The sequence below is a fragment of the Grammomys surdaster genome, unplaced genomic scaffold (assembly GCF_004785775.1).
Source record: "Grammomys surdaster isolate TR1022 unplaced genomic scaffold, NIH_TR_1.0 169, whole genome shotgun sequence".
In the NCBI taxonomy this organism is placed as follows: Eukaryota; Metazoa; Chordata; class Mammalia; order Rodentia; family Muridae; genus Grammomys; species Grammomys surdaster.
Window position 1 is genome coordinate 3942222 of NW_021604617.1, and position 10363 is coordinate 3952584.

At 46.4% G+C, this 10363-nt stretch overlaps 1 protein-coding gene across 1 annotated transcript in view; it reads left to right on the plus strand.

The window, feature by feature from the left end:
• The first annotated feature begins 5628 nt into the window (after nucleotides 1-5628).
• The window catches only part of Satb1 (SATB homeobox 1), a 96685-nt gene continuing 91950 nt past the window's right edge, over nucleotides 5629-10363 (plus strand). The window contains exon 1 of the mRNA XM_028766524.1: nucleotides 5629-5681. The gene's annotated coding sequence lies outside the window, so the exon portion shown is untranslated. The remainder of the gene's footprint in view (nucleotides 5682-10363) is intronic.

The following is a 10363-nucleotide window of genomic DNA, read 5'->3' on the forward strand; positions in this document are numbered from 1 at the left end:
TTTTCGAGACAGGGTTTCACTATGTAGCCCTGGCTGTCCTGGAACTCACTCTGTAGACCAGGCTGGCCTCGAACTCAGAAATCCGCCTGCCTCTGCCTCCCAAGTGCGGGGATTAAAGGCGTGTGCCACCACTGTCCGGAGATTGCAACTTTTCATATAAACATGGGATTTAGTTTTTCTTTAGACAGATACATTCTTCAGACTACTGTCGTTCTTCCTTCGATGGTTAATCTTAACTGTCAACGTGATGGGATTTATAATTACCGTGGAAACTTACCTCTCTGTGTACCTATAGGACTGTTTCCAGAGAGGTTTAACGGAAGAGTGACGATCCTTACTGAAAACAGACAGCAGTATCCTGTGGTCTAGGGTCCTGGACTGAATAAGAAGAGAAAGTGACGTGAACCCAATACTAATCTCTCTGCTTGCACGGGACTAGAGGGCTCAAACTCCCCCAGCCCTGCTTTCCTTGTCACCCCCCCAAAAAAATTCTTAAGTTTCTTCTTTGAGATGTTTTGCCACAGCAACGAGGAGAAGTCATTTAACACATCGTCACTGTTTATGATCTTAATTTGGTCAGTTTCATTCATTTACATGAATGCTTCACCAGGTGAAAATTTAAAAGTTTGCAGTCCTGGGAACATGGGATGAGCAGACTCCAAAGAACATCTGCAAAGCCTTTCACATGGTCAACCAGTTTGGGTTCATTCTTTACATATATTCAGTGAGGCTCTAGTCTACAGTTCCCTAAACAAGGGCTAGGGCCCACACTGATATCTGCTTCAGATAACCTTCCTGTCTTTTCTATCTAAAGGAATCTCACTTAAAAGTGTTAGTTCCTCTAAGGAAATTTAAAAATGCCTGCAGCTAGAATGCGGGCCTCACCCTCTTCCCATAGGCCCCAGTGACTCAATTAGCATTGAAATAATGTTTTCCTGCCCAATTGGGGAATGTCTTTTTTTTTTTTTTCCAGACAGGGTTTCTCTGTGTAAGTCCTGGCTGTCCTGGAACTCACTCTGTAGACCAGGCTGGCCTTGAACTCAGAGATCCGCCTGCCTCTGCCTCCCAAGTGCTGGGATTAAAGGCCTGCGCCACCACCACCCGGCCTGAAAAAAACTCTTAATCATGTCCTTATCCTCAGTCCCCAGTAGAGCTCCCAACTTCTACTAGGTACTAAATCAATATTTATTGAACGAACAGAATATGGGATAAAAGGTGAATGAAGAAATATTTTTTGCATGACAGGGGTATATAAGCCATTTAATGTTTACAGTGTGAGGTGGGATCGCTCAAGGTGGACATTCAGATTTTGATACTGATCATGACATTTTTATTAGATGTACAGTTCTGTTTTATCATACCTTTGCCAGGAAAACAGGTCTTGAGAAAATAAGACAGTGTGTAATCTTAGTCAACGTAAAAGGTGGTGTGACTTAACTTTGGTGGTGGAGGTGGGAGTTGTGCCTCACTGGAAGAGTCACATAATGTCTCCCTTTTAGTTAGGGGCCATAATGGCAAGGCTCAAATAGGAGAATGGAAGACTCGGGCCTGTGCACAGTGATGGTTCAGCTGTCAGGCTTATCAGAGGACAAGAGGTACCACCAATCTAGAGTCCTTAGATCTGTGTCTTGAATACCACAGCTCCGTACTCTTGAGCACAAGGTAATGGACATTATCGTGTTATGATTCCATAAAGCCACACAAGTCCTAGTGGAGTACTGCAGAGACCCAATCATGTATGTCACCTCACAATGCCAGCATGCCACGCTCCAGAGTGACCTTTTTTTAAACCTTGTACATGAAACTTTCAAGCTGTGACTTCCATTAGCTTGAATCACGAGTAAAGAGATACAGACCAGAAAAGCACTTGTGGCTGATCACAGGCTACAAGAAATCTGAATTGTTACTCAAGCCAGAAGCCCATCCTGACAAATTTGCTCTGTTCTGTTACAAACACAAGACTATAAATAATGGTTGTGACTTTCAAGTACACAGATTCTGTACAGCTTGAGAGCAAAAAATGACAAGTGTACAAAAACGGATTGAATGATTTTGAAATTTATTCATTCACACACTAAATACTGTGGGGACTAAACTGAACTCTGTTCTGAGGTAAGCTCTGAACCCAGAATCCCTGCCATTATCAGAGTATCCACTTAAGACATCCGATTAAATGATCTGTAAAGGTCTGACAAGGCAAATTAGCCATAAAAATAACATCTAACCCAGTTCTTCCATCTGTGTTCCCTTCCTTAAAAACAAATTTGAAAGTTATATTTGTTTATTGTGAGGGAGGGTGGGCCTGGTTCTTGCATTGAGGTCAGAGGGTAACTTTGAGGAGTTGGTTCTCTCTCCTTTCATTAAGAAGGACCCAGGGACCAAACTCAGGTGGGTAGGTTTGGGGGCAAACAACTCTACCTACCGCAGGCCGGGTTTCCTCAGCAATAGAGACCAGGCATGTTTAGGGCTGTACCACAGTCAGAAAGGGGAATACATCTTTCTCCTTGACTGAAAGCCTTCACTCAAATCTGTTATCATTTCAGTCTCATGCTTCTTACCCACTAAGGCCATTCCTTGTATGTTTTATCCCATTCCTTGTATGTAGCGTAGAAGGCAAAACCGTACTCCCTCTTTTCTGAAAAGTTCAGAGGCTATTGATATTAAGTCCTATTATCTATATTTTGACATGATTCAGATTTACGTGTCTTTCAACTACTTATCCTACATTTGGATTTGTAAGAAAAATGTCATTGGGGCTAGTGCGATGTTTCAGGACTTTGGAGCATTGTGTGTCCTAAGACTCAGGTTCAGTTCTCAGCACCCATGTGACATCTCACAACCATCTGTAACTTCAGTCCCAGGGGATGTGGTACAGATCTCTTCTTCTGAACTCCACTGGTACCAGGCATGTAGATGAATAAAAGTATCTTTCAACATAATTATCCCACTTCATGCTGGCTCCTATAACAAAATACCTTAGGGGTGTGTGTGTATGTGTGTTTCAGTGTGAATTTATGCCTCTTTAGTGTGGGTGCCTATACACTTAGCCTAGATGCTGCCTGTACATGACTGTTGGGGATGGAAGGAAAGGAGAAGGAAATTCAGGAGGTTGGGAGCAAAGTGTCCTCTTGCTTTAAGTCCGGAGAGATCTTACTCTAAATTATGGGTTTAGCTGATAATCTGAGCTAGGTAAACATATGAGTGTATAAAGAGGAAAACGTTAATGTATTTTTGGGTTTCTGTTTAGCTTCAACTTCAGGCATCCACAATAGTAATCAGGGAGGGCTGAGCATGTACAGCCTCCATTCACGACTGCTCTTCTCAGTGGAGACACTGGTATTAGACAATTCAGCATTCTGACAAATCAAGGCAAGAAAACTTGATGTCACCCAGGACTTGTAGGGAAAAACTGAGCCAGGAAGGGAAACTCATGTTTTACTCTTTGTAATCATTCATAGCTGTTTGCTTTGCTTTCCAGGGGGCTCTTTGTCTTGGGGGAGGGGGAGGTAGTTCCCCCAAATGAACACCAGTTCATATTTGTTTATATCCTTATGCCTTTGGTATGGCCTTTTGAATTAAAATAAGAAAAGTTAAAAAAAAATGAGTGGAGAATTCCAGGAGATTCAAGGATAGACAAGGAAAACGGGGGGGGGGGGATGATGGGGGGGATACCTCTCAGGAAGCAGTGCTTACTATGTCATTTTGCTTCATTTAGAATGACCTCACAAAACAAAACAAAAAAAAAAACCCACTGCACCATCGACGTGTTTGCTACCAAGGCTCAAATCGCTAGTCACCTACTTGTCATGCTTGATTCATAGGCAACCGACAGAAGAGAGGACCTGACGGAGCTTTTAGGAAAAACTGAATTCTCAGCCCACAGTCACTTTCCAGGAACTCGCCTGCAAACAGCTCTGCGCTGGAGGGATGGGACTCCTAGCAATCTCAATCCTGCCACCCTGACTGCCTTCCCTCCACATACAATTATTTATGGGGACTTAATGAGAGACCAAGCCTTATGTGAAAGAACGCAAGAAAGTGCAGCTGCTAAAAACAGACCCAGGCAGTTCTACGGTCCTTATTTTTACAACTGAGCTTCTGCAATTCCTGCCACGAACCTAACAGCTCCACTCCTTGCCAAACACACAAAGAGAAAAGTAAAAACTGTTTTCGTTCTGCAACCCCCTTAACTTCGAGTAAACAGTAGTAATTTTCTGTCGTCACGTTCAATGCAAATTTCCCAAAGGCGACACAACAGGAAACAAAAGACCTGTTAGTTGATAGCTTCCTTAGAGCTGGGGGTTTGGGGGTGGGGGTAGGAGTGGCTGTGGAGTGGGTTAAAGTTGATAGAGTCCAATTTCTCCTTAGCTTGGGGGTCCCGAGCCTCCAGCTAGTTTGATCTTTCAGAGTTCTTTGGAGCTTCACCAGTTGGAAAGGTCCTTGGGCCCTGCCTCCCCTCCTACGAAATTTGCATTTCTTGACCTCTTTGCCCCCAGCTTTTGGGTGGGTCAGGGTGGGAGAGGTGACTTGGACATCCGCTTAAGCATCTCCCTCTGGTTGGGTGCGTCGACCTACAGCTGCCGACAGGAAAATGATACTGATACAAATAGCTGGGGCAGAGAAGGGGGTCTGCAAGAGGCCCCCTTGTCCTCCATCCACTATGTGTTCCTCAATGGGGTGCCCAGGAGAAGAGGATGGGAAGAAGGGAGAGCCCAACAGCTTGAAGGGAAGGAGGTCCCCTCTAGGAAAGATCTTCTCCATCAAACACTGAAGAGAGAGGAAAACTTGGCCCGCATACCCCTACTGGGGAGCGACACACCCCACACAAGCTGGCTTGCGGGGCGCGGGGGCTGTGCTCAGGCCTCTCACCTGACTTCCTCCTCCGCTGGCACACACACCAATGCCCCGCGCTCTGCACCCCCAAAGCCCAGGCAAACAACGACAAGAGGAAGCGGCGGGCGGCGAGGGTGCGCGGCGGGGGCGGTGCAGGTGAGGGCCGGGGCGGTGGGGCTCCGGGGCTCGCCCACACTTACCCTGGCGGCCGCGGGGTCGCTTTCCCGCAGCGACCCTGCACCCAGGCGGCGCTCAGGGATGTGGCGGCTGCGGTGGCTCGGGCTCGGCTCAGCTCGGGCTCCACTGCGCGCTCTCGGAGCCACCGGCCGCCCAGGATCCTGCCGCCAGGGGGAGAAGCGGCCGCGGGCGCGGGGGAGGCAGGCCGGGCCCGGTCGCTCCCGCTGTGGGGTCCGCTAGCCCCCAACGGGGCCAAGCGGCGAGTGCGCGGCGCCCCAGGCACGCACGGCCCCCGACCAGCGTTGGGGGCTCTCGTGGGGGCTTCCCGATCGCCCGCGCCGCGCTCTACGCTGCGGGCTCCGAGCGGCTCCCGCGCCCCCTCCCGCGCCCCGCCCCGCCCCCGCCCCTTCCCTTCCCCCTCGGCCCCGCGCGCTCCCCGCTCGCTGCTCGCCGCGCTCTGCCCCCTTTAAACGCCCACTTCGGATGGGGAGAGGAGACAACTTGAAGTCAAGTTGCCATTAACTTCCGCGGCGGCCGCCAGCTCGGCGGCGGGGAGGTGGCAGCAGCTGCAGCCGCCGCCCGGGAAGTCCGCCGCCCGGCGCGCCCGCGCGGGGAGCCGACCCGGCCTCGGCCCGCACCGCTGGCCCGCGTTGCCCCGGTTCCACGCCTGAGTGAGTCCCGCTTCTTTGCTCCCTGCCAGTGCTGTTCCTGCTCTGGGTCTCTTGCTCGGGTCGCCTCCGTTTTCTGCGGATGCGGAACCGATCCAAACTTCTCAGTGGCCCCGGCTGGGGCGACTCTGCGCCCCTCGCGTGCCGGGGTCTTTCTGGCTTTTCTCTCGCGCGCGCTCAGGCACTCGGGGGGACTGGGCTGGTAAAGTGAGGGACATGGCCGGGATGCGGACTTACTTGCTGTCCTTGCCTCTCCCGCACACCTGCCCGGCAGTCCCTGGTTAGACACTTTCCTCCAGGTCGTGGGCATGGCCCGCTTTAGAGGACGAAGGCGCGTGGGGGAAGCCCTCGGCGGGGCGAGCGGGGAAAGGGGAACCGCTCCGTGAGCCCTGGTGCCGGGAAGGCGGCGAGGTGCCGGATGGAGTTGGAAAGGTCGTGCTCCAGATCTGGAATTCACTCAGCATCCTCTCCCAGCCCACCTCTCCCTGTTCTTTCCCGGCCAGCCCTGCTTTGCTGGTGGCGAGCGGAGGTGGAGAGGGGCCTGGGAAGTTTGTGGCAACTTCTCTATCCCGGGAGCCACTCGGGCGCTGGGCGCTCAAGTTGGAGCCCAGAGTTTGAGAGCCGAAGTACAGCTCCCGTGAAGCCCACGCCGGCGATCGCGTGTCGGTCCTGGAGGGTGATTCGGGTTTGGGCTTGGGCGGGAAACCGGGAAGTACGTGATGTCTTAGCTGGGGCTGTGGCCTCACAGGTGCAGCCCCGGGGTCAACTCCTCATTTCCCCGCAACAGTACACAACCGAGAGAGGCGGCCTTCTACAGTGTTTCTCCATTGCAGAGCTCCCGGGGTGGCCGAACTGGGGTTGGGAAGCTCTAATGCAAGGGACTGAGGGGGCAAACGGCAGGTCCGGACGGTGACACGTGCGTGTGCCTGGCCGAGCAAAAGGCGCTAAACAGGTCCCTTCTGGGATGATCCCAGAAGACTGAGAGGTCAGCAGCTTAGAGCTCAGGGTAGAGGCTTTTGGCCCTGGCCTCCATTAGGGCCAGATTTTACTTAACAAGATGTCAACCACAGGGTCATCTCTCAAAATGCCCGGTTGACAACTTTGACCTCTATGCCCTTTCTGGGAGAACTTTCTCTGAGGCATACCGGATCTCCAGGGTTAAGACTTGGATTTCACTTGTCCATAGGGACAGGAAGACACCTAATTCCCTGGAGAGAACCTTTTCTGCTCCCGATTGATTGGCTGGGGTTCCATGTTTGTATCCTTGGAGGCCAGAGCACCCGACTTTCCCAAGAAGACTGAAGAGGGGAATGACCAAGAGTCTGGCCTCTCTCTGCCAGAAGTCAGGTTCTGTCCTTAAGCAGTACCTGGATTTTACAGTGTTTGCACCTGGTGGTAGAAGCTCAGCCTTCCAAACTTTACTTAAATTTACACCTTGTCCAGAATGGATTTTCTGAAAGAGTGAAATTTTATTTTGTAGTTGGATTCTCCAGAAAGATAGATATATAGATGAATAGAAGGGTGATAGATAGATAGATAGATAGATAGATAGATAGATAGATAGATAGAATGTAAGTCATGGCCGTACTTTAAATCCAAGAAAAGCCAGGGTTGTGGTGTTGGCTCTAAAATCCTTTATGAATCTCCCATGTGGAACTCGTGCTATGGCTTAGCAGCGGTTCTTGATTTTTATGGCATATTATTTTTGTAGAACAGTAGTAAGTGCATACACTGGCTGCTCCAGTCTGCTGGCAAACATTAGCATTCAAGCTTACATTTTTGACAAATGTGCAGACAGGAATAGCATGAATAGGCATCTTAAATATTAACAACCCAAGCATCTGTTGTGAAACAAATTTAATATATTTACTCAGTCTTTCTCACATTGTTAGGAAAGGTTATAATAAGTGCTTAATTTCAACTTAACTTAGCAGAAGTAACTGGCGGCATCATTCACTACCTCCCAAGCTCTAACACAGTTACCAGGCAGAAATACTTTAATTAACTTGGTTAAGGGCATTGTTAAATAAATACACTTTAAGCAATGTGCATACTGTATAACATGCAACAGTAGCGAAATAGTCATCTTGTTTGTGTGCATTTTAAATGACCTCATCTTATAAATATACCAAGTATGTTTATTCTTCATCTCCATTTGACACTTATTAGTTCATTTTTTTCTAATGGAAACAATATTTTAAATGTAGAATTGTTCAGTTGTATGTAATACATAATATGTAAACAGTAGCAATAAAATACAGAGCATTGTTAAATTTGAATATGGCCACATGTAACAAGGTTATGCAAGAGAAATAAAATCACTGCTCAATTTTGTTTTCCTTTCTGAATAATGAATACAGATGATGGATGAAAAAAGAACAAATAGGGATTTCCTCCCTGAAGTAATAGCTTCTTAAAGTGTATGCGAGGTAGGGGAGGGAGAACAATGATAAAGACCTAAAGAACTTCCCAAATCCACAGAGCTATTTCCAGAATCAATGCATTCCTTACTTTCCCACAAGCTGAAATATGTAATAAATAATAGTTCTTTGTATGTAAAAGTATTCAAAAGGAATGCCTTTTGTTCCCTTGTAATAAATTAATATATTCTTCTTTGGTTGATAATCTACAAAAGTAGTTCCTTGTCTCTTGGCATTTTCAACAAAAGCAACAACAAAATGAATATTGGTTTATTTTTCAAAGAAGTCTGTTGCCAGCTATATGAACCTGTGACTGAATAAGACATGACGCTGCTGAGTGATAGCTGAGAAACACCACATTAAACTAGCAAGGTCTGAAAATCTAGGAGGGAATCTCAATGATTTTTTTTTTCATGTGACAGGTTGTGGGTTGTAAATTAGGCCTAAAAGGTCAGGTGACAGGCACCTGTTCCTCATTATTGTAGAAATCTTTTGGTTACAAACAGTGCTAAGCTAAACACAACATGGGTATGTTAACAGGGACTCTCTAAAGCACTCCAGTGGTTTTTACTTGCTCTGTAAATGTCTTAAACAGGACATATATAGATAAGTCCTGCGTATAAACACACCATTTCTTCCCTACATGTTATCTTGTATGATTGCCATTAATATTATGTTAGTACTTGAAACCGATGAAGTACATAATCATACGACTAAATCAGTCTTCTAATTATGTCTAGACATTGTAGTTGAATGCAAAAAAATATTTTTTTTCTTTAAAAAGGACCCTCTTTTTCCTTTGCAAATTATTGACTGGTTGTCAGAACTGTAGTCATGTTTTTACCTGGAAAACCTTGCCAAGTGGCCTTTTATACTTTTTAGATGAATTCTCATTTAAAATGATACCACAAAATGTTTTTCTCAGCTCTCATAGATGAGGGAAAAATCAGTTGCTACATATTTCAGTAGCTTGGTGCCATACAGAAAACAGAAAGAAAACCACATTGTACAGGAATGTAGGAAGCTATCTTCAGAGCTGGCTGTTCTCTTGGGAGTAGTCAGAGTTCTTCCTATTGAAAAAAGAGAGCACAGCTTAATCCCTATAAGTAGTTTCCTTTTACATGTTCCAGAGAGCAAACTATGCATGTATATGGAAAAAACCACACTGGCATAAGGTGACAGAATATTAGAGGTGTCAGTTGCTTTTAATTAGCAGAGGAGGATGATTTTGAGTAAAGTAAATAACTCAGGTTATTCAGTTCTGTTATTAAAACATGTTCTTTATCCTTTTTGCCTTTAAATAGTTTGTGCTTATTATATGAAGCATTCCTTTTTAGTATTTGCTTTTGAAATTGATTTGGTTTTCATATTCTAAAACTCCGGTGATTTTTTTTTTATAAATTGATTTACATTTTGACAGAATAGAGTTAAGTTAATTAATAGATCAGGCACAAAAAATAACCCACAGTAGGGTATATTTTCTGGTAAAATGAAAGTTATGTTTCAGCATGATGAGCACCAGGCTTCAGTAATCTGCTCCTCGTATGCAATGAGCACTTCCTACTTCGAGCTAGCAGGCACCTACTGTTTATTTACGCTGCATTAAACTGACAGCTTAGCAATCAGAGGAAAAATATTACTTACCTTCCTGAAGTAAATACCAGTTTATAGGTTAGTGCACGTATTTATATTCCTGTCACCACTAAATAACGGCTCTGTCTCTGTTTTAATATCTACCTGGGCTGTAACCCAGGGATTCACACTCTTCCTGGCTGGGAGGAAGGGGTCCACAGGGCTTTTTCTTTCTATTCCCTAGTTGGCAAAACTCTAAAAAGGAATCATTTCTTATTCTCGTTTCTGTCATGTGAAGGATGTTGGGAAGGATGTTGGACACTCCTGTGCAACCCCACTACAGCATCCACCCCCAGCACGTTGGCATGCCACTGAACGCAGTCATCCTAAGTCTCCCCTGGACAGATGTGTTCAAGCAGAGTCAAGTATGCGTTTGCTAAATTAACTTTCTACAAAGTTCCAAACAGATCAAACTATCTGATTCCTCTGTGATAAGGGCTCTTCCCTTCCTGTTCTTGGATGGAATGCTTCAGTTTTTAATGCGGTTCTGCAAACATGCCTATAAAGTAGGGCTTACTGTTTGGGTGATTGCTTCTTAGCTTTGCTCTAAACAGCCAGCCTGCCTTCCTTCCCTTCCCTCCCTCCCTTCCTTCCTTCCTTCCTTCCTTCCTTCCTTCCTTCCTTCCTTCCTTC